At 42.1% G+C, this 25962-nt stretch overlaps 2 protein-coding genes across 3 annotated transcripts in view; both read right to left on the reverse strand.

Annotated features, from left to right (window-relative positions):
* The window catches only part of PLEKHB2 (pleckstrin homology domain containing B2), a 476827-nt gene that overhangs the window by 178778 nt on the left and 272087 nt on the right, over positions 1-25962 (reverse strand). The gene's annotated exons all lie outside the window — the stretch shown is intronic.
* Positions 1-25962, reverse strand: part of ARHGEF4 (Rho guanine nucleotide exchange factor 4) — a 217293-nt gene that overhangs the window by 116728 nt on the left and 74603 nt on the right. The window lies entirely within an intron of this gene.

A 25962-nucleotide genomic window follows, 5' to 3' on the forward strand; every position in this document is an offset into this window, starting at 1 on the left:
GCCATCTGTCAGCTTCAGGTACAGCTATTGTCAGAAGTTCTACATATGCCCCCAACAAAGATACCTAACTGACTCCAGCCTCAGTCCATTAATATCGAGAATGACAAGCTATATAAACAGCAGCCTTTAACCCTAATGCTGGATGCCTTTTTAACCAGGTTTTGCTAACATTCATCAAAAGAATGATCAGCACATTTCAAAATGTGAAAACTGAGAAAATCAAAACTGAAAAACACTCCTTAAAATGTCCAACCCACAAGTGAACGGCAACAATCAAACTAGAACACAAGCTCCCTCAGCCTGAGTCACATGTCATCTTCATCAGGGTGTTTTGTCACAGAGGAAGTATGAATCCTCATACGGGAAGCCAAATTCCAAATCACACCAAAGGAAACACATCAAAGTTTCTGATTCTAGACTCCAAACAGAGGGTAACTTGGAAAAGGGAAGGCACTGGGGTTATTTCCAAAAGGGACTCTAAGTAAGAAGACTGGCATTCTCTCTTGACAGAAGAAGGAAAATACAAAATTGAATGGAGGAAGGAGGGGAGGATGCAGTGCTTCAAACAAAGTCAAAAAGTCACTTTCACACCATTAAACCTGACCAAGTTGCACTAGGATGGCAACACAAGTCACATAACCAGCACAGCAAAATATCCTTTACTGTGTGCAATCAGCGATACACGTAATTGAGGTCCTTTAATAATGTCCAATTCCTCTACCACCAGGACAGAAATGACCTAGCCTTAAAGCAGCACAGACCAGCATTCCACATAATGATGTAGCAGCATAAACTGTGAGCAGTTGGCTCACACAGCAGTGAGTACAGCAGCAGCTGTTCAGCAGTTACAGCCCTGCCTCTTCAACAGTGTTCTGAACACAGACTTACAGATGGCAATAAAATAAGATAAAAACTGTTCAGGCAAGTAGGAACAAAGTAATGAAGATGCCCAACTGTTCCCAAGGATAATTATGAATTAAATTACAGAAAAAATTAGGGCAAAGATCCCTGACAGTCTATCTATCATTCCAAACATAGCTATGTCAGGATATTTGGACTATGACCCCTTCCAAACACATTATTTGTTTTTAATGGGTATTATACAAAAAACTTCAATTAAGTCAGAGGCAGAGGTCTCACAAATGCCTCCATACCTTGCAGGAAATGAGGAAATGAATTCTAGGTATGAAAGGCAGCAATTAATGTCAACCAGCTATCCTGGACTGGGCCCAAGACTGAACATGTGCTCTCAGTGCTGCTGAGGGTCATTATCAGCCTGGTGGGGCCTACTCTACCAGATGTACACTGGGATGGAGTTCCCTTGTGGAAGGAGAGGACATAGAAGCTTCAGTTCCTGCTATGTCTGTCAAAGCCCTCGGCCTTACAAACAAGCGAAGCATAAAGATGACCTCTAGTAAGGCTGAAATTCATGAACTCACTCAAGTTCCCACAGTGACCAGGGAAGAAGTCCTAACAGAGCAAACAACAAGCAGACACTGCCATTTTTATCTTCTTCTGCGGGTCCTTGGCTTCTCGGTACCTGCAGCTGAGGCCTTTGCTCTGACCATGTACCATATGCAGTTTAATTTCCTCCCAACCTGCAGTGTGTATATTGTCAGAATTTGTGGGGTTATTTCTCTTTGTGTTTTACTGTTTGTTTACCTGGTTTGTTTTCAGGGTTTTTTTTGTTTTTTTTTTTTTTTTCCCCTGTAAAAATTGAATCTAGAGAACTCAGAGCAGAAGAGGGAAAGTTTACAATGGGCAAGTCCTTTGACACAGCCCTGTCTTCCTAACACAAACACACGCTTGAGAACTGAGTAGATATGTGGCAGTGACCCTCAACTAGGCTACTGATTAGACAACAGTCCTCATGTCTTTACTTTCCATGAGATTACACTGAGAATTTCCAACGTCAAATTATGAAAGGCAGGGAAGGATTCTTGAGAAAACCTCAGCATCCATGGACACAGAGTTGTGTGTTCATGCACCTCTTCAATCTCAAAGCAGAAAAACAGTTGGAGGACAAAAGCCTGGAAAAAATATGGAAGGAACTACTTCTGGAATAAGGCTTTTGCACTTCACAGACAACAGACAAATCAAAGCAAAGCTACCCCTGCCTGCTTTTCTCATGCATCTCTTTCAGTGTCTCTAAAATGTGCCAAGAAAATAGCATGAAATAGAAGTTACTGATCTGCCTTGCTATAATTGGATGCAGCCATATATAATCATGTCAACCTAATGTCACAAGCAAAATAAAACTCGTGACTTTGATGTGTGAAGACCTCTACCTCCATAACATAAGGTACCTTCCATCGAAGTTGCCCTCTGACTAAGGACTGACATCTTATATGTGACATCTGCTGCCATAGGCCCAGGCACTCCTATCTTGTGAAGATGTTTTATTTGTCAAGGAAGTCATGCATAATTTTTTCTCTAGGTAAGATTCTGTATTTCTAAAATCTGTGTAAACCCCAAAGGTATGTTCAGTCACAGGACAGAAAGAGCATTTGAAATACCCAGCTTCTCCTTCTGCGCCTTTGACATATCTCTGCTCCAAATGGGACAGCCTTGGAGCAAGGGAAAGAGAAGTCCAGCCTCAAGGTCCTAATAAGTCTTGTCCAACTGGGCTAGCAAAGGTGGCCTAAGGTAATGGTACTTCTAGAAACCTGGATGTTTGACAGTTTGGAAATGCCTGGGAAGACCTTTACAGAACACTCAGAAATGGCTTTTCCTGAACTAAATGAAATTATGTTCTTGGATTTAAGGCAAACACAGCACAAAAAAGTGTTCTCTTCACAAGAAGTTCTGTCACAGAGTTCAGAAAGGCTTCATGGCAATGATGGAGCACAGCTGCCATCCTGGGGAACCAGTCACACCTCAGTCACCAGAGCTGTAAAGAAAAAGCCCTTCAAACACATTTGTGGAAAAGATACAGGGTCAGAATTAATGGTTTCAACTTGCCTGCTCTCTCTCATACTTAAACACATGCAAAGCATGCACAGAAATCCTTAAAGCAAACTGGATGGCAGTCAGAGGTTGCATTCTACCTGGTATAAAGAAAAAGTCACAGGCCTAGCTCAGGGGAACTGTGTGCGGCAAATGAACGCACATGCAAAGCTTTCTTCTCTGAAGGGAAAACATAAAATTCTTTGGGAGAGCCCTCTTACATGGCCAGAGTTGCGTCTTTCAGGGTTTGCATAACACAGAAGCACAGAGACTGCAAAAGACTTCTAAATTAGTGGTGACACAACTACCCCTCAAAAAAGCTCCCATTGGGAAAGGGCTTCAGACAGGAGGCCATAGTGTAGGGTATAGAGCAGTAGCTGTAACCTACCCAGAACCCCTCTGTACTGATCTACTGGGGCTTGGAAAATGACCCAGCAGAGATTCAGATTAGAAACTATAAAGAAAACATCATTTAAGATAGCCACAGAATGTCCCCAAGGCCTCACATTATCTTCCTGATCAAATCCAGCTATCCAAGCCCTTTTCTTAATTCCTTTCATCATGAATAATGGAAAGAAGGGAATGAAAAAGGAAAAGGGCACATGGGCAAAGCCTCCATCTTCTACTACCTCCTTGTAAAAGCAAAACTTGTTACACTTGATGAGTAAGAAGCAGATTTAAAGACATTAACCTCAGACAGAACTTGGTTTCTCAGTCAGCAGAAAAACACTTTTTTTCTGAATTGTCTGTCATTTCAGTGGATATTACAGGTGCTACAGACGCCTATAAAAGCAAAACAATATGAGTAAGAGCACATGCAGCACCTCCCCTGGATAAGAATTGCTGAGCAAGCGATGCTGTCGTCAGCAGTGGTTCTGAACTTTCAGACTCATTCTGCTCTGTGCACAAGTGGCAGTTCGAGAGGCAACAAAGACGCTAGAAATGAAGCCCTCTGTGGCTAGTGAGGAAAGCACTCTATAACCACAGAATGATGACGGTCTACTTGCAAAGCACATTCAGGTTTCGATGCAGGACACAAACATTTAAGGAATGTTGTTTCCTTAGTTGTACAAGAGGAAACAAAATTCACAGATGGATGAGCAAAGCAGAACTTTCCCAGGAAGTTCTTGCTTCAGTCAGTGCAGATATGTACAGGCATCCAAAAAAGTAACATTGGCACTAAGTCCTTTAGGACTTTGATGACACAGTTTCGTTAATCATCTACACACAGTAACACCACTATTTGCAGGAACGCTTTTATATGTAGAACCATTCATATATAAAGTCACTAAAAGAACCTGTCTCCCTTTTACAAAAGGGATGGTTGAGCTTTCCATTGTTCCCAAGCAGTGCAATTAGTTTTTGCTGAGAAAGATCACAAAGCCAGTTCTGTTGATTTATGAGAACTTGCACTACACTAACAACTACTGGCATGAGGAAACAGCATGAGACACCCTATGCATAAATGTCTTGCTCTGGTTGTATGTAGTGTCTTCACTGGACAGCCTAGGAATGGTTAAGCAATTCCAAAATCAGCAAGACATAAGCAATTGCAGAAGGCTCTAGCAGCTACCATCACTTAAGGTGGCAGTGTCAGATGAAGGCAAGAGGGACAAAGGGTTGGAACCAACGGAAAAACAATGCACAGAATAAGTGAAATATCTAAAATCATAAGAGCATCATAACTGCCAAAACCTCAGTGTGTTTCCCCCTCTTGCCAGCTTGAGTGACCATGTTCTTTTTCTGTTCAGTGAGTGCTTCGACATTATGCTCAATAACCTGGACATAGGGGTAAATCTGGGCCTCCACCATGATGCTGTCTCATGACACTTGGTAAGTACAGGACTGCATCAGCAGAAAAATGCCACAAGCAGGGGGCCTGCTACACTCCACAGTGCTTCTCTGATTCCTTTCAACAAGCCAATTCCAATATGAAAACACTTTTATAGCCCAGAGCCAAAGCCATTATCTCCCTCCTTTGACCACATACAGTTTAGCAGGTATGCTGGCCAAGATAAAACGTATTGGCCAAGGTGTAGTAGTTTCTAGTAACAATGTGTCATCTGGGTGCCATCTAGAGGCTGCTATGGGGCGCCTGGTCACACCTAGCTTGCACAGAGAAATATACTCCCTTTAATAAATACAAACTGCATTCCGGGGTCTTGCTGTGCTGCAGTCAAAAGCCACACCAGTAAACTCCTCAGTACTGCTTTAGCTCCAGCCAGATAAGACTGCCCAGCATATGAAGAGGTGAGGCAACGAAGAAGCATGAAGATTTATTGTGTTAAGTAGAAGATAAATATGCAAGCTGTCATTTCTACAATACGACCACACAAACCTGAAAAGTTCATGGCTCCCTGTATCTTGCATTTGTGGTTTAATTCTTCCATTTTACAAACTGCAGTTTGCACCAGGAACACACTTGTTTTCAGTGCAGCAATATCAGACACAACCATTACAAAAATATTTGCATATTTATTCTCACAAGTGCATCAAAGACTGACAGCTTATTTGTACCAAAAGAAATTCTACGTTTTAGCCAAGTTACTAACTAGGTAGGTTCATTCTTGAAATGTAAAGTTTAAACTATATAAATAATTAATATTTTTACTGTTCTGAAATATAAAAAGTTTTTTTTTTGTCAACACAACAATATAATATGTCAAATAAAATTCGGAACGTGAACAGCTCAAATTCAGACTCCAGCAACCTGCCTGCATCTGCATTCCTTACATTGCAATGCTCCCTCTGCTGGCAAATTTAAAAGGGAATAATACATTGCTTCCTTGGACCTCTGCCTTCAGCACATGGAAAGCTTATATTGCTAGAATTCTGATTAACTTTTCATGAAAACAGGGATACATTTTGCTTGCCCTATAATGCCAAGTCAATAGCCTTCCTCCCTCCCTCCCTCCTACTCTCCCCCTATGTTTTTTAACACAGAAAAGCTCAAGACTGCCCCAGAATAAAAAAAAAAACAAAACAAAAGTTCCCAAAGTTACTGTGTTCATGTAGAAAACAGAGTGTGAAGATATGTGCAGGAAACATTACTGCTCCTGTGAAACTGAGGACTAAGCTCTTGCCTCAGTCATGGAGGCAACTGTACATCTGCCTCAGTCTAACTTTCGCCATTAATCTCTCTCCAAGGCAGATGCATAGATGTATTTACCTTTTCTGCAACTCAATTCTTTCCTTTAGAAGCCATTCTGTTTTCTTGAGTGCCTTTGAGAAATTGTAGAAAGAATGCTGAATCGGAGGAGTAGAAAAACAACAAAAACTTCAAAGACAAGGGAAATGTCTCCAAAGAAGAAAGCTATTGGAAAAAAGACTCCATTAAAGACAAAGAGTGGTCCAAGAAATCCTAAGTGTATGTGTGCACACATAGCCACAAGATACCTACTGATGTTACCTCACTGATCAGCACTTCAGTGTTCAAGTATGGGTCTGAAGAGAAGGTGGAAGTGCAAAGTCATTAGATATATGGCTTGTTTGTCTTACAATCTAATCATTCAGCCCATTTTTAGAGCCGTAAGCTTTCTTTGTTTAACCAAGAAAATCATTTATGCAGACAGTTATAAATCAGACTGTTAATTAAAAGAGCATTTTGAAGGAAAGGATAAAGCCTGGGAGACACAAGGCAGTGACTGATACAGAATCCTGTTTTTCCTGACCTCCTCCTACCACTGCTGGAAGCACCATCACAAATTGCCCCATACACTCAGCCACTGCATCTTCCTCTTGATTATGTTGTCTGCTTTTGAACTAATATTTCTGCGGTCATGGTACTCCTTTTTATCAGCCCTTTTACAATATTATTACACCAAACACCCTTCCTCTGGCACATCGTACTGCTGAGTTCCTAGATGCTACAAAACTCATGACCTAATTGTGCTAAGTGCTGGATAAACATGGTGAGAGTGTCTGCCCCATAGTGCTTATAGTCTAATTATGTATGATAAAGGGAGGGAAACAGGGAGAGGGAGGACAAACTATCTTCATTTTACATATTTAAATGACTTGCTCAAGTCATACCAGAGCATCTGCAGCAGAGCCAGGAATTCACCCACCTCAGCCCCTGTTCATTACCTTTATCTTTTCATTTCTCTGTTGAGTCTAATGCCTTTCTGAGGGTTGAGGTCTCCTCACGCAGACTACTATGCAAACAAAGGAGAAAACCTCAAGGGCAGTGAGGAAAGAGACACGACTAAAAGGCCTGTATATACATCAGCTGGGGACTGGCAGGGCTAGCAGAACAGAAACGCACCTAACATTTGTAGATTCCTTCTTACTGCCTTTTAGGCAGGAATGCATTCTACGAGAAGGCAGAAGTGAGATGGGCTCTGTGGGACACTCAGTTAACCATGAACCCCTATCATGTGGCATGAATAATAACAAATAATATGAATAAATCATTATTCTTTCATATGTCCCAGCCTGACTTGCCATTACTAACTAAGGTTCTTGGTAGCTTTAACTAAGAGCTTTGCCAACAAAGTCAGTCTGGCCTTGATAGTCAGAATAGGGTTTTTTCCTCCTTTTCTTGTCATTGACCTTCATCTACAGGTTAACTCCTGCTCTTTATCACTCCATATGCATAAAATACATTAGGACTTCCTCTCCCCAACTGCCCCTACTGACCTCCAGTAGCTGCTTCTCACACAGTTGCCCTGAAGGCAATAAGCTGGCCTCTGGACTATTGCTAATGTCATGCAGAAAGCCGGTTGACAGGCTTTGTAGCCAAAGGCAGTTCTTATAAGCAGACTGCATCAGACCTGGAGTCAGCAGTAAAATGAGGAACATGGGAAGGATGAGTCTCAGACGTAGAACAAAGACAGACTAAGTCTTGCTCACAAGTTCAGGAAGTGAACTGAATCCAGCAAGTTTGCATCCTTATAACATGTTTGAGTTTAAGCTAGCTGGGTGACATGAGATTCCAGTGCCAGCAACCTGCTCAGTCTCTTCCTCCTCTTCACAGTGGTTAAGAAATCTCCTCAGTGAGCTTTTAAAAGCAGAAATAACATATATTGTATAAAATAACAAATTTCAAGAAAAACTTAACTAGCAACACTGTTACAGAGCATGGAGTCATCTGCAGGAAGTTGTGCCATTTGCAAAGACCTTTTTTGCAAACCCTTTCCACATGACCAAAAGTAGAAAGGCTATTTACAGGTATTTTAACACCACCACTATAGGCACAAGAACTGCATCAATGCTAGGCCTGATCTGCAGCTGAAACACATGTGATCAGAGTGCACTGCTCCTATTCAAGCTCAAACCCTTTCTGTGTCCACATGGCTCACTGCAAGGAAGAGCAAGCCTTTCTTGTTGAGTGTCCAGAGGTTCAGATCTGGACCGAAGGTGAAGTGCCCTGCACACTATTACATGGGGATGCAAGGCCATTCAGCTGTTGGGGCTTAGGAAGTGACTCCAGTGCCTTTTTTGATGTAGCTACCTAGTATCCAGCTTAATGCCTCACTTCTCCTTTGACCCCAGATAGCTGATTTCATCTTAGTTCCTCCTCTAAAACAATGGTAACACCTGCTGACCTCAGAGCTGAACTGTAAATACAAGATTAAATTAATGAAACCTCCTGACTCATGAGATGAATTGAGGTCACATAAGCCCTGCCTTATATTTCAAGATCCACAAGGGTTGTATGAATCTGTGACCAAAATGCTCCCTTCTCTCTCTGAGATCCTGCTCATTTCCAGGAACCTTTTAGCACAGTGATGACTTCATTTGAGGTCACTTGATTGGATTTAGATTAGATTTACTAACTCACTACACGGGTGAGTTACTATAATTACCAACTGTGCTTTTGCCACAAGACTCCTGCCTTATTCATGTACATGGCTTCCAGGGATTTTCTGACACTCCCAGAATACATGTCTAAAACAATAGATACAGCATTTACAGTGGCATGGGGAACCTAAGCTTAGCACAGGTAAGACCTCTGTGGGAATCTTCAAGAAAGCTTGATGTGTATTCTATATCAGGATGCATGGAGCAAGTGGCAATAGTCAAAAGAATCATAGAATCAGAAACTGGTTTGGGTTGGAAGGGACCTTAAAGCTCATCCGGTTCCAACCCCCTGCCATGGCAGGGACACCTTCCACTAGAGCAGGTTGCTCCAAACCCTGTCCAACTTGGCCTTGAACACTGCCAGGGATGGGGCAGCCACAGCTTCTCTGGGCACCCTGTGCCAGCACCTCAGCACCCTCACACAGAAGAGCTTCTTCCTAATGTTTGACCTCAATTTCTTCTCTGTCAGTGTAAAACCATTCCCTTTTGTCCTAGCAAGAAGAACAAGAATGATCTAGGATGAAAAAGCTATGGAAAAATATTGAAAGTACAGTGTGCAGTCCAGAAAGAGAACACAATGTAAAAAGAATCTTTAACTAGTGATACAAAGTAGTAATCTTCTCTCCAAATGTAGGACAGATAAAACAAGACCTAAAGGAAACAGGTTAAGACTGAAAGAGAGAAAATCAAAAAGCCACCAACAGTATGGATAATGAAAAACTGGACAGCTTGCCTAGGGGATAGCATGGAGTCACCACCACTTTCTGACTTTAAATATAGATTAGATACACATCTGAGAGGAATGACATAGGTAGAGCTGACCTCAGTGGAAGGACAGATGAGAAGACCTTTTTGGGCTCCTTGTAGCCCTCTAATTCAGTAATTATTAACTTACAGATGCTCATTCAGTTGTTTTACTGTGATAGGCAGGCCCAGGGGGGCCATTATAAAAGAGGTGACACAGAGAGCAGTCATAAGCAAAGTACTCTTGTAGCACTCCAGCTCTACATGCAACCCATATTGCTCTCTGCAACTACAGGCAACCACATATTAGGTGCAGAGCTCAGAAAAGGCCCAAGAATATCCCCTGAAGAGATGAGGGGTCTAGAAAGCATAACATACAAGAAAAGCCTCAAAGAACCAGACCCACACCTTAGCATAGAAAAGACCTCACACTGCAAAACAGCACATACCACCCAGTCCTTTTAACTGCAGCGTTTCATTTCAAGCCTCAAAACTGCAATATTACAGACACCCAAAAGGACAGAAGTTGTCCACACCTTAGGTCCTCTGGCACCTAACTAGGATCACAAATTATATCCATTTAGTTCTTCAGGTGGAGGAACTGCTTCTTGGTCTGTCATACCTTTTTAATACCAAGGGATATTCAAGGATTGCAGCTGAAGTGTTCATTTTGGATTCCCTAAACTTTAGCAACAAAGCATGTCACTGATTAGTTCAGTGAGAAGGATCTGGCTTTCTGTATTGTAAGGTTAGGGCTGTAGGATGTGAGAGAAGCTGTAATAAATTATCACACACAGTTTCTCCAACTTGGCAATGTGCAGAAAGGAGGAAAAGATCTTGCAGAAGAAAATCCAGGGCAGCAGGATTGTGAGCAGGAAGCAGGAGTGGAGGGGTTTATATCAAGTCATTCATTCCTCAACTGCTCCCAGGCTCCCAAACTGCCTTGCATATTTACCCACATAGTAGCAAATTACCCCATGCGGTAGGGAACAGTCAGAGGTGAGAAAGATCCAGTTGCTCCATACCACAATTCCTCACCTAGCCACTTGCATACACAGAAAAATTTGGGAGCTTATCAATTCAAACAAAGATGTGCATTTTATGCCAAACTCCAGCTTTCAGCACTGCAGAGTCAGGACTACAGTACCTATAGCCTAGTGATTTTGATTGGCACAACACTGGCCTTAGAACCATTACCAGGTCAACAAAAACCATGCAAAAGCTGTCTCATTTGATGCCATCAGCTCAAGAAAAATGCACAGAGACCTGTGTGAACATCCAAAAAAGCTGTAAAACTTTAGTTAACAAAACAGACCTCAACTTTGCTCATAACCACAAAGATCAAGTGACATTTAAAAGGAAGCAAAAAGATGCAAATCATGCATTTTTAGGTCTTTGAAGATCCTGCTATCACTGCTCCAGATCAGAGCACAGTTCATGTTCTCTTCAGTCAGCCTTTTTGCTTGTTCCAATGCTGAATACACAAAGAGCACCAGATATTTTTAATCTCAGTAATTTTTTTCATTACCTGACAGAAATAGCACTAATAAGAGGCATTAGAGGTACAATACTCAATTGCTCAGGACAGCCTAAACATTTAATTACATTATGGTAGCTAATCACAAATAATTGCCTTAGGGAAGTCAGGGCAGCTGTGAGTGGACGCAGCTTGCCTGCTCAGCACATGGCACAGAGTTCAGCAAGGACAAAGCAAGCGGCACAAGGAGAAACATCTTAAAACCACTCAAAACCACCATTGCCTCTTAGCCTTTTGGAGAGAGACTACTTCAGCTTGCCTCTGTGCAGCTCAATGGTAATTACCTTGTTTGAAGAGTCCATTGCCATGTACACTCTATAAGTGTATAGAGTGTACAGTAAAATAGTATAGTAAAATAAGTCCTCTTATTTTACTATAAGTTTAGAGTCCTCTTATTTTACTACCATTTACTACCATTATTTATAAATAAGTCCTCTTATTTTACTACCACTTCTGCTACCAATTGTTCTTTTCTTGGATCTGGCTCCATCAAGTTTCCTTATCAATGTATCCATTCTTCCAAACCCTGTTATTGCCTTACAAAATGGCTAGTTCCACTGATCTGACAGAGAGAATCAAGTAGAGGGTTGATTATCAGAATCAAAAATGTTGTTAAAATCATATGCCCTTTAATGAAAAAGAAATAAAACCAACCAACCAAGACACACATACAAAGAAAAAGAGGGAAAGAAAAAGGAAAAGCAAAAGGAAAAAGGAAAAGAAAGGAACTGATCCTCCTGTCCTGTCTCCTGCCACTAGACAGAAGTAGGAAGCCTAGACTAAAATTGAGCAGAATACTGTGAACTGAGATATGTTACAGCACAACTTCTATGACTCAGTCTTATTCCACAGGTACGTCAAATATGGACTTATATCTATGATGCCCATTGGCCTGTCCCCTCCTTATATATTATTTATTATTATCTGTGTTTATTTACAGATATCTATATTGATCTGATGCTTTATCGCATGACCATTATATTCCAAAGCACAATAGATAAGGACCGATGGAGGTTTCCACAAATCTTAGCTCTTACAGAAATGAATTCTGTTCCTATGTATTATAAAGGGATAAGAAGATTTCCTTCAGGCATTAAACAGCCTCCTTTTGTACCAAGCTTAAAACTCCATTGATAGCAGTATTTCTCTGCCAGCTCTTTTAAGCAGAAGCCTCCAGCCAGCACATCAATATACAAGAATCAGTGCAGGCACCACTTCTGCTATTGCTCCTCACCAAAAGCCTCCACACAAGATTTAAGTCTTGCAAAAGACAAAAAGCAAAAGTCATTGCATATAACACCAGGCAGCCAAAACCTTCATTCCAGAGAGGAAAGGGTTTTATTTAAGTGTTCAAGTAGTGATGGATAACTGCATGATAACCTGCAGGACTGCAACTTAGTCTAGAGTTAGGATTCTGTATAACAATAGACCCACAGTTTCAACAGTCTGGTCCCAGATGCCCTTGTTCAGTCTTCTGTCACCCTTTTCTAGTTACTTTGCAATCAACAGCCTACCTGGAGGTTCCTGACCCTCCTGTGTTTTGTATGTGAAGTGGCAGGATATCTCAGGTCCCAGACCAACTGCTGTCTCCCCATTACCGGTGCAGATGACGCTGGGCTGTGACAAGATGGGATGAATTGATTTTGCTTCTCTTGGTCGTATTTTGTTGTGAGAGCAGGGGCTATTTTCTTTCCCCAGCAGTAGCAATGATTACAGCAATTATCATTTCTTATCTTCCAGGTATTACTAGTGCCACTCCAGTTCTCCCACTGCTTTGTTAAAGCTGAAATAAAGGTGGGACAAGGTTTCTGCAGCACTCTCTCCATCTGCGATCCCAGCTCCACTGCCTCGGCCAGAGTTAAGGTACTAAGTTCCATCAGGAGCTTCTCCCGAATTCGCCAGTCTGCTGCTTTGTCAATTAGCTGGTCCAGGATCAGCTCCTCCTGCCAACAGCCAAAAGCACAGACTGATGCCAATTCTCGTAGTGCCAAAGCAAAAGTGGCAAAATTTTCCCCTGGCAGTTGTGCCCGCTGCCTGAACTGTAATCTCTGCAATACGAAGCTCTGCCTGGGCCCTGAAAACTTCTTCATTGTTTCTTCAAAGGAAGCAGCTGAAACCAGGCTTGTAAAAATGCTCTGATCTTTCACATCCAAAGACTGGAGAACAGTCCTCAGGGAGTCATTAGGTTTCACTCATGTATCAGCCAAATCTCACAATCAGCCACTGACTGCAGGGGCCTGAGAGATTTCACAGCTCCAGCAATACGTAGGACATAAACCAAAAGGAAGATGCAATCAGAACTCCCCAGTCTTCACTGCCACCACTGCGCAGGTCCACATGTATTCCCAGTACCTCTGAACAAGAGCACAGCGACACATCACAGACACTTTGCCTCTTGTCACAGGAAGTAATTTCTTGACACCCAAAAGACTCCTGCCTTCCAGCCCAGGTTGTCTGGCTGGGCAGGAAATACAGCGCTCCTCCCATGCACGCAGTGAGGGTGAGAGCTGCATGGGAGGAGAAAATGGAATGGGAAGGAAATGAGAAGATGAGATGGGAAGACTCTCTCCCCTGCTAAGATGTTTTTGTTGCATGCCCTAATGCCCTAAACTAAGGCTTGTCAAATGTTTAATGGGAATCAAATGTAAAATCCAGGTTTAGTGGTTTTACAATAATTAACAGCACATTCTTCATCAGCAGAACAATCCCCACATGCCACAGAGGCATATGCAGAAAAGCGCAATGAGATGGCACTGGACATCAGCCTTCATGTGGGCTGACATATGTAGACTGTCAGATTTTTCTTCAATGTCTAACAAACATGCCTAAGAATGGCATCCTCCTGTGCCAGAGCCTAGTGATCTATTCAAAAGTGGCACCATTTCTCTAGCAGTTTACAGAGACCAATCCCATAGGCATGTAAGAACAGCCAAACTGTAGAAAGATCATTGTATGGGCAATTTTTCTTCTCAGGGCTGGAGTCTGTACCTGTCTCCATTTTATAGCTTTTTTTAGTGATCACATAGCAGGTACGACTGGAAACACAGCACTTCAAAAGTGTGTGCTGTAGAGAAGATAATGAGAAAGAATCATAGAATAACAGAATGGTTTGGGTTGGAATCCAAACCATTGCAGGCACATGCCATCTGACCTGTGTCTCTAATAGGACTACAAATAATTGGATATACTAGGGATGTCCAGAAAGACCATTCTCTACACACACAGTGTGCTGTGCTCCTTAACCATGTGACCCTTCAAGAAACCATGCCAGGAATGAGTCATTTGACAGCAACATTAATTTGGCCATCTCCATGCACTCTCTTTCCTCAGAGCTGGGAGCTAGAGAAGCTGCTCTTCCAGTGGTAATCTGCTCCCAACCATCCACTTTCCCAGGAGCCACCAGCCCTTCACCTGTCAAAGGAGTACCAGAATACCTGCTCAGAAATAGAATGGCCATGTCCTGGCAGGACAACTGGGAGTGGACAGGTTAACTGACCTGTCATGCCAAACACACCTGTCAACTGTACTCAGACACCCCTCACTTAAACAGCCAATGCTTTGGTTTGTTTCTTGACTTATAATTATGAAATATTTCCAAGTTAGAGCATTTGTGTGGATTAGCTATAAGGGGTTCATATTTTCTCATGAAGCCACCCACTATGCCTAGTAGAACATTTCATTCCTACTTAGCTGTTAGGAAGTTTGCTCCTTTTCAAGCTGTTATTTATAATCCTGAAAGTTCTGCATTCAAAGTCTGCAGGAACGTCAGAGTATTTGCCAAGGAAAAGCAGAGCACCCCACCTGCTATCTAACTGAAGAGAAAACAGATGTATACGTGTGTCCAGTGAATGCCCTCATGATTTACAGGGGAGGACGAGACAGGGAAAGAAGATGCATTCAGCCAAACTATAGAGAGCTCCTTCAGAAAACCATTCTTTTAAGAGTTATGTCTATAAGGCAGACAAGATACTTCCATGAGGCATAGTCACCAACCGTGCATGTTGTGCCCCATGCCATACAGCAGATATGTGGCGGCAGAAAGGAAAACCCTGGGTGTACTTGATGTTCACTTGTGCGGGCACGATGCCACTATACAGGAAACTCTTAATCCTATAGATACAAGTGATAGTACTGCCCACAAATCACACAGGCGTATCATTGCCAAGAACACTTCAGTGCTAGGAGTCAAGTGAGTCAAGAGAAGTGGCGTGAGCATTCAGAACACTTATCTAGGCTCTACTCATTAGCAGTACAACACAAAGTATAAAGAGGTGGCTACGCCCTAAGCTTCTATTCACTCTGACTTCAACTGTAAGGACATGACTAAATCACATCATGCCCCATCTTGACAAAAACCCGGGTGGGACAGAAATATGCAAAAAACCTTTGGGCTAGATAAAAAATTATGCACAAATACCATTCTGCAACTTCTTGTCTATTAACCATGATACCACAAGATAAACCTGAACAGGCATATCAGATGTTCCTGCTTTCCACCAACTCCAAACTCCATTGACTTGGGAATACAAACAACCTATTCTATTGCAAAGAAAAAAAAAAGGTAAATAAAACAATCAACAAACCAAACCCCACAGCTTGAAAGGCAAACATGATGTTTTCATCACATCCTTCCTTTCTGTATCTATTACTTTGCTCTGCATTGGTGTGCCTAAACATGAGTTTTCAACATGAATTGCAGCTGCCTTGCATAAGAGGCATTTTCTCTGTCATCGCCCACCCACTCCTCAGAGATTGCTGGTGTTACTGTTCAGAGGTGACTGCACGCTTGCTCATGTACCAGGAGACATCACGCTTGAACTAGAAATACCAGAAACACACAAAAGCGCATTACTTCTAATACTTGCTGTCACTGATTAAAGCCAAGAACACTGATGTTTCTTTGCCCTCCTTGTAAGAAAGCCACTGGGGTTTTATATGTTTGTGATAGAAATTTGAAGAACAAAATCTTTTCTTTAAAAGATTTTAAATTCCATGGTGTCTGGCCATATTAAACAAGACTTGTGAGTGTAACATGATCAGGAAAGGTCACATTATGCAGATTGTCTCTGGATGCCCTATTGGCTTTAAACCACATACGAGCTTGTACACCTACAGAACTTTGTGGATATGGAAATTTTCACATGATATATTTATCACTGCACATTTCACTAATAAATCTACTTTTCTTTTTAAATTCATGTCATCTTTCCTCTTTCATCATCCTATTTATTCTACCTGCTTTCCCCATTTCATCACATTCATTCTGGGGGTAGATCAGGATCATGCTTTTCTACTAGTTTTTGTTCCAGGGCACAGTGCATTCATGAGATCATTGCCTTTGCGATCCATTCCCAACCAATATTAATTCCCAACTGCTAATATTATGTATCCCTGCTCAGGCATTATAAAGATCATCACTGTAAATAGTATCAGGATTCCATGTGACTTGTAATACCAACAGAGGCTTCCCAGTCAAGAAGTCTCTGACAGTAATAATTAAGAGCCACGTTTGCCATGAGGCCAAATTCCCCTTTCTGTTGGACATTAGCTGGAAGAATCACCACCCTGCAGTTCATTGTGGCTTCCAGCAATGTTTGAGGTGGCAGAGAGCTTGGCAGCCTGTTTTATCAGTTTATACCAGGATCCACCATTAGACAGACTTTTTTCTATCAGAGCAACTTTTGGGTTAGTTGTACTTTGTGAGTACCAAACAAAAAGCTCTGTACAGCCAGAGGTTTGTTTCTGTATTTGATTACTTTCAAAGCTTGACAAACATCTCCACTCTACTGTGGGATTCAGAAAAATGCATGCGGCTTCTCTCAGATGCCATACCCAAATTATTACAAATATTCCCTTAAACATCAAGAAAATATTCTACCCTGTGAGGGTGCTGAGGTGCCAGCACAGGGTACCCAGAGAAGCTGTGGCTGCCCCATCCCTGGCAGTGTTCAAGGCCAGGTTGGACGGGGATTGGAGCAGCCTGGTCTGGTAGAAGGTGTCCCTGCCCATGGCAGGGGGTTGGAACTGGATGAGCTTTAAGGTCCCTTGCAACCCAAACCATTCCATGATTTCCTTGTTCCAGATGTAAACCGTTAGAAACAGAGCTGTGGGTTTTCAGAGGCGCTCATTTCAAGGTACTCAGCAAGCAGATATGTCCTTGCAAACTAGTTAATTTTCTTAAGAAGTTCTGCAGTCTCAGTGATGAAAGAATTATACAGTATCTACAGACTAATACCAAAGTTTTCCTCACTGTAAATAGTAAACTGCCTCCCCAAAAGATCTCAGAGGTAATTCCTCTGCTCATGGCATAGACTAAATTTTCAGAGTCTGCTTTTCCCATTCACTGCTTGGCTGAACTCAACAGCCAAGGAGTGAAGTACTTGCTGTATTTTGAGAATGCAGCATTTACCCAGTCCCTCCAGGTTTAATCAGGCGCAGAGGTTATCTGGGTTACCTGAGCCAGCCATGAAAGATCTACCTGCATGTTTCCTTAGGAGAGACAGACACCAAAGTGGCTATGAATTGTGAAACAGTTGGTATTAGAATATACACCAAAAAAAACCCAATGACTTAAAGCAGGGAAATCTCAGATCAGCCAGACAAAATAGACAGTTTCCCATGCCCGGTGTCACTGAAGGGGATTTAGGACTTCTCAGCAAACCCACACAAAGGTATTTTTCTAGGAACCACTGTGTATTTTCTGTCATCTCTCAGGTACAGTGGTTTCTCTAGTAGTTTCTCTCCCAGTCCCTGCCATGCCACAGACTTTTACTCACTGTTTTCCCATTCTCCATCCTTCCCGTCAGCTGCACACGTGCAGTTAATTTCCTACACTCTTCACTCCAAGTGTCTACCTAATCCAAAATGTAGCTCCTCTCATGCCCTCAGCTACAGCCTTTTCACAGAAGACAGGATGACATACAACACACTGCAAACAAACCAGCTGTTGGTGAGCCCTTTTCAGTAAACTAAGCAGAAGGTTGTTGCAACCCTGAGTTAACATGCCAGCACCACTTTGGTTGAATCTAGCCAGACACAGACACTGGAAAACCTGAAGTGAACATCTCAGAGCACAGCCTTATGACATCCAACCTTTCCATCACATGCAAGGAAGTAAGGCACATAGGCCAGCAATCAAAGTCTGAGATAAGAACATGACTGGCAGGTACCCTGCTGAGCTTAACAATGCGTTTCTTAATCCAAAATTTAAATATATTAGGAAACAAATAACTGCTCCCCTTTTCTAGATTCGCCTTTAGCATGGAAGCATCTGCAAGTTTAAAAGGAGTACTTACCTGAAAGGTCTCCAAAACAGGACACCCGATTTCACATAATAAAAATGTGTCTAGGCATAGAAAGAACACACAGGAGCAAGGAGGCTGCCTCTGCCACTGCACTATCTCTACTACAGCTGAGATGCCTATTTCCCTGAAGAAGCAACACTGAGATTCTTGAAGAAAGAAGGGAATGTCTGTATTAAACAAAAAAGGAAGACATCTGGGGCCCTATGGAACAGGAAATGAGTATCTGGAAGTATTCATTAAATAAAAGGAACCAGGTGCTTCAAGAATTTTTTCACAGGTTTCCCTCAGTGAGAGTTGTCCAGCTTGGCCTAAACTTTGCCTTTCAGAGTGGTGTACAGAAAGTGAGATACCACAAAGAAGCTTGATTTGCCCTCTTAGCACATTCACCATGCATTCAAGTGAAGGAAGATGTTGCTAATACCCTACAGCACTGAAACAGGTCCTATAGGATCAACTGAAATTGACTTTTTCTAATCACATACCTTGCTGAGCATCAACATTAAGACAGGGGGGGAAACTGCATGTGGCATTTTCTACAGCACAGGCAAACATACTATTAGAGCTTTCACTGCAGAATCACATGTCGATTATCAATGTATAAAACAAAAATAATGAGATTAAAAATGAATTTAGGTTTGTATAAAATTAACAAGAGCAGACTTGCAGAAGGTTGGCACTGTACCTGAATCTCAGTAACTGGGATCTGCAAACAAACCTGTCAAGCTCATAGACTGAATCTCTAGTTTACATTTCACAAATCCCTTTTACTGGTGACTACAGATCTCTAGGGGCAATGCTCAACTCCTACTGAGATACTGGCAGGAACTAAAGTGGTATATGCACACACTTAGTGATTTGAAACCATAAATTCTGCATCTTAGCAAAGCTATGAACCCCAGGGCTACAAGACAGACAGGATGTTTGTGATACTCACTAGAGATGCAGGAACACTAAGAAAAACATGCCACCACATGTGACGCGTTTCTGCAGTACCACAAAGCTTTTCATATAAGATGTCAAAGCATTTAATATGAATTACCTAAACCTCCTGGAAGCAATGATTCCCACACGGACATGCAAAGAGGATGGACATGGACAGTAAAGAGGAGGCCAGTTCTGTTGGTTATAGCTCAGACACTCCTGCATTACTATAGATCTAGAAGCTGCTACGTGATCATATCAGTTCAACTGCGCGAACTGAAAATCTGTATCAACTGTTTTACAATTGCATGGATTCCATTAGTTTCAAGACTCTAAATATATGGTGCTGGCTCCCAGGAGTTTCATATTGCTATGAAGACCAGTATATGTTAAATGGTTTTTATACTTAATGAAGTTACTCAGAATGTTATCACTGCATCAAAGGTGGCAGGAACAACCCTTCACATGGAATCTGCCTTTCTCTTGCCCCTTAATAAAAGTAAGTAACTAATGGATCAGGCGCAGGGAATATACAAGATCATGCCAGTAAATGCTGCTGAGGAAGAGTTGTATTAATCCAATTCCTACCTCCCTCTGTAGATAAAGAAGATTATTGCTCCAGTTCTTCTTCAGTGGCTGCTGGACCCAGTGTGCCAAGTGATCATTAAACACCTCAGAGACAGAGACAGTATGGCAAGCTTGATGCAAATGACTGCCCTAGCAAAACTGTATTCTTGTCACCAGCTGTGTTTCACTGAGTTATCACAATAAACACGCTGCTCACTAAAAAGGCTCTCTGATGAGGCAGGCAGATTGTGGCTCCAACTGTCTTACCTAGAAAAGCTTTCAGAAAATCCTGCTCATTACTCATCAGGCACTGCAGTTTCTGAAGGGAGTATTTCTTACAGAAAGTGTGAATCAGAAGGACAGCTGAAAGACCTCCTGTCTTGGGAGAAGCCCCCTCATTTTGCTTCATTAAAATGAAAAAGAATCATGAGGTAATTGCTTTAGGCTTCGTTTTGCCAGTGAACCTTGCACAGTTTTATAGAGATGTCCAATTGGAAAGTATATAGTAGCAAGAATAGGATCACTCCAGGTAAGGCAAACGTTCAGATTTGTTACCACAGTATAATGTGCACCAAGTCTGCAGCACTGAACTAGCTACAAGTGAAGCCTTGCACTCTTAAATGAGATGCACATTTTCCCATGTCCTAATTGCCACTTTTACCCCTGCCCTCTTTTGTTGTCATTAGTCACGGGAATACATGGTTTCTTTCCAAAGTAGAATGCTCTGTCTGCTTCACTGCCCAACTCTCTGCACCAAGTTCAGATAAACACTGTTCTGATTTAGCCTCTCCTTTGGGACCTCAGACAACTTAAAGAACTTAAGTTCAGTTGGACTTGGTCAGATTTCCAGTGTTAACTTGGCTTGCTACATGTTATGCCATAATGTTCCTATCTGTAACACGAGCACAGGATGAGTGTGAATCCACTGGTATTCACTGTCATTTGACATAACTGGATAAAAGTGATAGAATAGCTTTCTTTCAAAAAACCCAACTATTGCTGGATGCGCTCCCAGCATTTCCTGGATAACCTTGCCTCTTTTTTTCATTCTAAGTATGTACTTGGTTTTCCCATATCACTTCAAGAGTTGAAAAGCTGAGGTAAAAGAAAACTACCATGAAACAATTGTAGCGCCATCCTCGTAGCAGCTGCAGCAAGACTGCAATATTGAAATATTAAGGTATAACATTTTAACATTCAAATGGCAAAAGCTGCTGGTATTTTTAGGAATGAGAAGTGTTTGGGGAGAGAGAAATAGAGAAGAGAGAAAGCAAGAAGAGAGAAAGAGAGAGAGAGAAACAGAAAAAGAGAGAAGGAAGGAGGGAAGAAAGGCAGGCAGGAAGGTAGGAAGGCAGGCAGGCAGGAAGAAAGGAATGAAGGCTTATTAAAAATAAGAATATTCATATCAAGATTAAAATCAAGACTATCAAGATTGATACAAAGACTCATGCACCTGGCCACAGCTGACGACTAGTGCAGGACCAGTTTCTGGTATCAGGGTGACAAAATGTACATTTAGCTCCCACCTGGAGTCTAAGACATAGGTACAGAATTTATGCTGTCATCTTTATCTGCAATGGTGTAAAACAAGTGTGGGGAACTAAGATAAAACTGAAACCTTGTAATTGTTAATTTCCACATATGTTGGATTTCTGAACAAGGCCTTGGCTATAACTTTCTTGCTAGAACTCCCAGAAGATGACAAGACGTGGAATTTATCCTGCAACATTTCACTTCAAAGCTCTAGTATCAGAAGGTTCACATAACTGAAATGTATGGGTTTATTCCTTTCATTTGAGAAAAGATCTTAACCGTACACCAAGCCAGCACTGGAGAGATGAAACACACTTCCTGTAGTGCACCAAATCCAAGCACATTCCTTTTATTCCCAATACAGGAGAAGTCAGAGGCCAAAGGCTATCATCAGGCTTGGAAAAGGCTGATGACTGATGTGAACATGGGGATTTGTATTTCCAAAGGGATAGAGACCAGCCCCTTTCCTTTCCATCTTCATGACAAACAATACCGTTGTTCAATAGTGATGAGCCCAGGGAGCAAGGCTCATTATTTCACCAACCACACATGAGGAGCTACTTAATGACTTTGGCTGGGCCAAGCCTAGAAAGGCTTCCAAAACATCTCTATTCCAGCTTTGCAGAAAACTTTAGTGGATCCACTGGTTAAGCACCTTAGTGCTTGCTGCTGTGGCATGGTTCAGGAAAAGGAGAGAACTGGACCCTCACACCGTGTGAGCTGAAGGAAGTTACCTTTCTCAAGCAGTCTTGAAAGCTCCACCAAATTAAGGATTGTGAGACAGCACTGAGCTTTAAGCTGTGACTGCTCGGGAAAAAAGCCCTTGAGAATGAGGAGTGTGAAAGCCTTCCCACCCCTATGAGTAACTGTGTAACTATTATTTCTTTTATCTCCTATAAAAGGTTGAAAAAGCCTGGCACCACATTACAAAGATAGACTGAAAACATGTGCTGACTTGGCATCTAGTTGTGTCATACACATTTTAAGCCACAACAATGCAAACACAGAAAAAATCTGGATGCTACTCATCAGTAAGAGGGAACATCGCCAAATCAATTAGTGCCCTCATAATAATGAAACAGGACAGCTCACTGAGAGAAGCATGTCTTATTTATGGAGCCCCTGTATAATAATCCAACATGAGGTACCATACTGAATCCACAACTCTAATAAATACAGCATGTACTTTCTAAATCGTGCTATACTACTCATTTAGACATATACGCTTGCATAAACTTACTTAGATCGATGTATATATTTACTTAGGAATTAGCTTATAGGAATGTTTTTTTTTTTTTTTGGACTACACAATTAATCCTCAATCTCACTCAAAAGCATTGCATCCCAAGGTAGAAGTTAACATTTCAATCCCTGTCAAAAAATGAATGGGAAACACTTCTTCCTTTTCAAAGGACACTTTATGAGAGCCTGTGAGCTCTCCTTGGATGTTTTGTATAAAGCCCTTGTATTTCAGTCCTTTCAGGAGGAACCCTGTCATACAGAATGAAGGTTCTTATTTTGACAGTATCACTGAACAATGAGCATTGAGTGCATGTATTTACTATTGCAGCCCAGAACCCCCTGTGTACTGGGGTGCATCCCCAGAGCATGAGCAGCACTGGTTGAGGGAGGGGATTCTCCCCTTTTACTGTGCTCTGGTGAGACCCCCCCTGCAGTCCTGCATCCAGCTTTTGGGCAACAACACAAGAGGGACATGGAGCTGTTGGACCAAGTCCAGAGGAGGCCATGGAAATGCTGCGAGGGCTGGAGCAGCTCTGCTCTGGAGCCAGGCTGAGAGACCTGGGCTGGTTCAGCCTGGAGAAGAGAAGGCTCCTTAAGGGGAGACCTTAAAGCAGCTTCAGTGCCTAAAGAGGCCAACAAGAAACCTGGAGAGGGGCTTTTCACAAGGGCCTATAGGGACAGGGCAAGGGGGGATGGCATTAAACTGACAGAGGGGGGACTGAGATTAGACATTAGGAAGAAATTCTTCCCTGTGAGGATGCTAAGGCGCTGGCACAGGGTACCCAGAGAAGCTGTGGCTGCCCCATCCCCAGCAGTGTTCAAGGCCAGGCTGGATGGGGCTTGAAGCAACCTGCTCTAGTGGAAGGTGTCCCTGCTCGTGGCAGGGGGTTGGAACTGGATGAGCTTTAAGGTCCCTTCCGGCACAAACCAGTCTGTGATTCTATGATTCTATCTTGCTTTCTCTTCTACTCCAAGAGTGACATACCCTTACTGCATAAGAGACCATTTTCTTAAGGATCTTCAGAGACAGTATCAGACAGAAATGTGTTTCAAAAAAAGTGAAACACAAAATCTGATGCTTACACACAGATGTGAAAGATTTGCAGTGCATGTGTCTGCCAAACAGTATGACTCTTAAAAGTACCTCTACATTCCTTCTTTTCTTCCTTTCTTGCTGCTACTGCTTCAGGTAGAGGCACACCAGGCCATATGTTTTGCTGTTACATATTATCACAGCTTCTCAGACTCCAAATATCAAACGCTGGAGTGTGCCCTACCCATTGTCTTTAAGCAGTTTTATCCATATTGCATATGCAAACCCAGCCATTTCTTACAAATATATACAAATGCTTGGTGCCCACAAACTCTTTTCCCAACGTCTCTGCCTCTAACTCACTCATGCAAGTAGCTCTGAAACACAGAAAGTGCCCTTCAGGAGTTTCCGTGTGCAAGTTTCAGTCAAAACCTACAGAACCTCTGAACCAGGGATTCATCATAGCTTGTGATTAATAGAAGATTTATGCTAAAAGAGAAAATCTACATATATGCCTCATGTCTACACGCAGGGGGGTTGCCCCATAGTAATCTTAAACCTTATACAAGGTCCAATGGATGTGGTTTTTCAGTGAGCAGCACTAGGAAATTAAGGGAGTCCCTCACAAGTGAACCCTTCAGAGGCAAGGAGGAAAGTGGTAAGGGTGGGTAAAGAAGAGAAACTAGCAGCTTCTGCAGATTGCTAGAGGCTGAATAGCAGTAGCACAAAAGCACCAAGAGAAAGGAAAATTTTTTACTCTTCAATTTGATTTTTCTATATGTAGGTCTATCTTTAGCCCATAACAAAAAGCAGTGATGAATCAGAGGAAACTACTTAGACACAGACTCATCACTTACCACAACGTGATGGAGGTGACATGCTCTGAACCCACTCTTAGTGTGCACCATAAGGCCTGTCACCACGTTGACACCCTTAGTGACTGCACATGGGATCTTTCTACTCCCCATCAACATGGAATGGTGCCTGACAGTAACTATCTGCTGCCATGGAGAACAGTACGCACAGACCAGATCTACATTAATCCAACTCAACAAGTAAGGCTAACATTCATGCACAGTTTGATATACCCATGCTTAAAATACAAACAGACATCCTCAAGAAACAGGAGGGTAAACTGCTGTATTTAAAACGCTGGTGTCCATGAAAAGCTTGTCTCCAAATGGGGCTTTTGCAAGTTCTTAAGGATACTGAAAAGAACGGCACTATCCTATGCATATTTAAGAGCACTACTCCATTTGTTACTCTTTTCTCTTGGCCACCTTTGTGTTCAGAACTAGAAACTGAACAAAAGCAAAGTGCCTGGTGTCTGGAAGTCATCCTTCAGCTCTCATCCTCCAGCTCCTGAAAGATGCTTGGCTCCCTCTGAGGCACTGCAATTGTGATTTACTTTTGCACTGAGGTAAAGGTATGTACTCAAAGACATTTGTCTAGTTCTTTGGAAACCTCAGAAGTTTGGGATTATATGCCAATAGAACAATAGTTTGTTATTCCTTCAGTTAATAAACTCCCAACATGTTTTTTTGCAAAGCTGCTGTTTGCATAACTTCTTTGTGCAAAGCCAGGCTTCTGAAAGTTAGTTTCCTTAGGTGACAGAATTACACTGGCAAGGCCTCAAAATTAACAGAAATACAGCTGTACTTGTCAAAAGGGTAAAATCCAATCCCAGCACCAACTGTGGTTTGTTTAAAAATAATCATAGTGAATTGCCCATAGTCATTTATTCAGGGAACAAAACCAAATGGTCAAGCCACTTCAATATGAAATAGTTTATCAGTCTGGAGAGTATAAAATGAATGCTATTGGTCAAAGTTGAGAAATGGAAATGCAAGATGTGTGCAGCAGGAAAGAAAACTAATTCTTCTTGTTGTGCAATTGCTTGATCAGCTGCACTGCTGTTCCCAGCAGTGTACCATGGTGGTTAGGCTGGGCTGGAGTTCCCTTTACACTTGAGAAGGGGGACAAGGAAAAAGATTATCTGTCTCAATGCAGAAGGAAGAAAGGAGATACTAAGAAGGTCTAAAAAGGATACGCTGAACCGCCAGAAAAGAGAGAAAGGAAATTTCTCAACACAGAATAAAGACTAAAGCTTAGGGGTGGGAGTTATCAGCTTCACACCTCATTCATCCTGACTGAGACTCTCCTCAGCTTCAGTGGAAGCTCCCACTGTGGCACCTGGGCACTGCAGGACAGGCTTGGAAAGCATTGTGACAGCATACGTAACAGAGGAAAAGTCCTTTAACTAAGAACCAGCAGGTCATATTTTAGAAAGCAGAAAACATAAAAAGGGATTAGGAGCAGACTGTAGTAAGGGA

The sequence above is a fragment of the Pezoporus flaviventris genome, unplaced genomic scaffold (assembly GCF_033815535.1).
Source record: "Pezoporus flaviventris isolate CSIRO_AGI_PZ_B2104156 unplaced genomic scaffold, CSIRO_AGI_Pfla_v1 ptg000040l, whole genome shotgun sequence".
Taxonomy (NCBI): domain Eukaryota; kingdom Metazoa; phylum Chordata; class Aves; order Psittaciformes; family Psittacidae; genus Pezoporus; species Pezoporus flaviventris.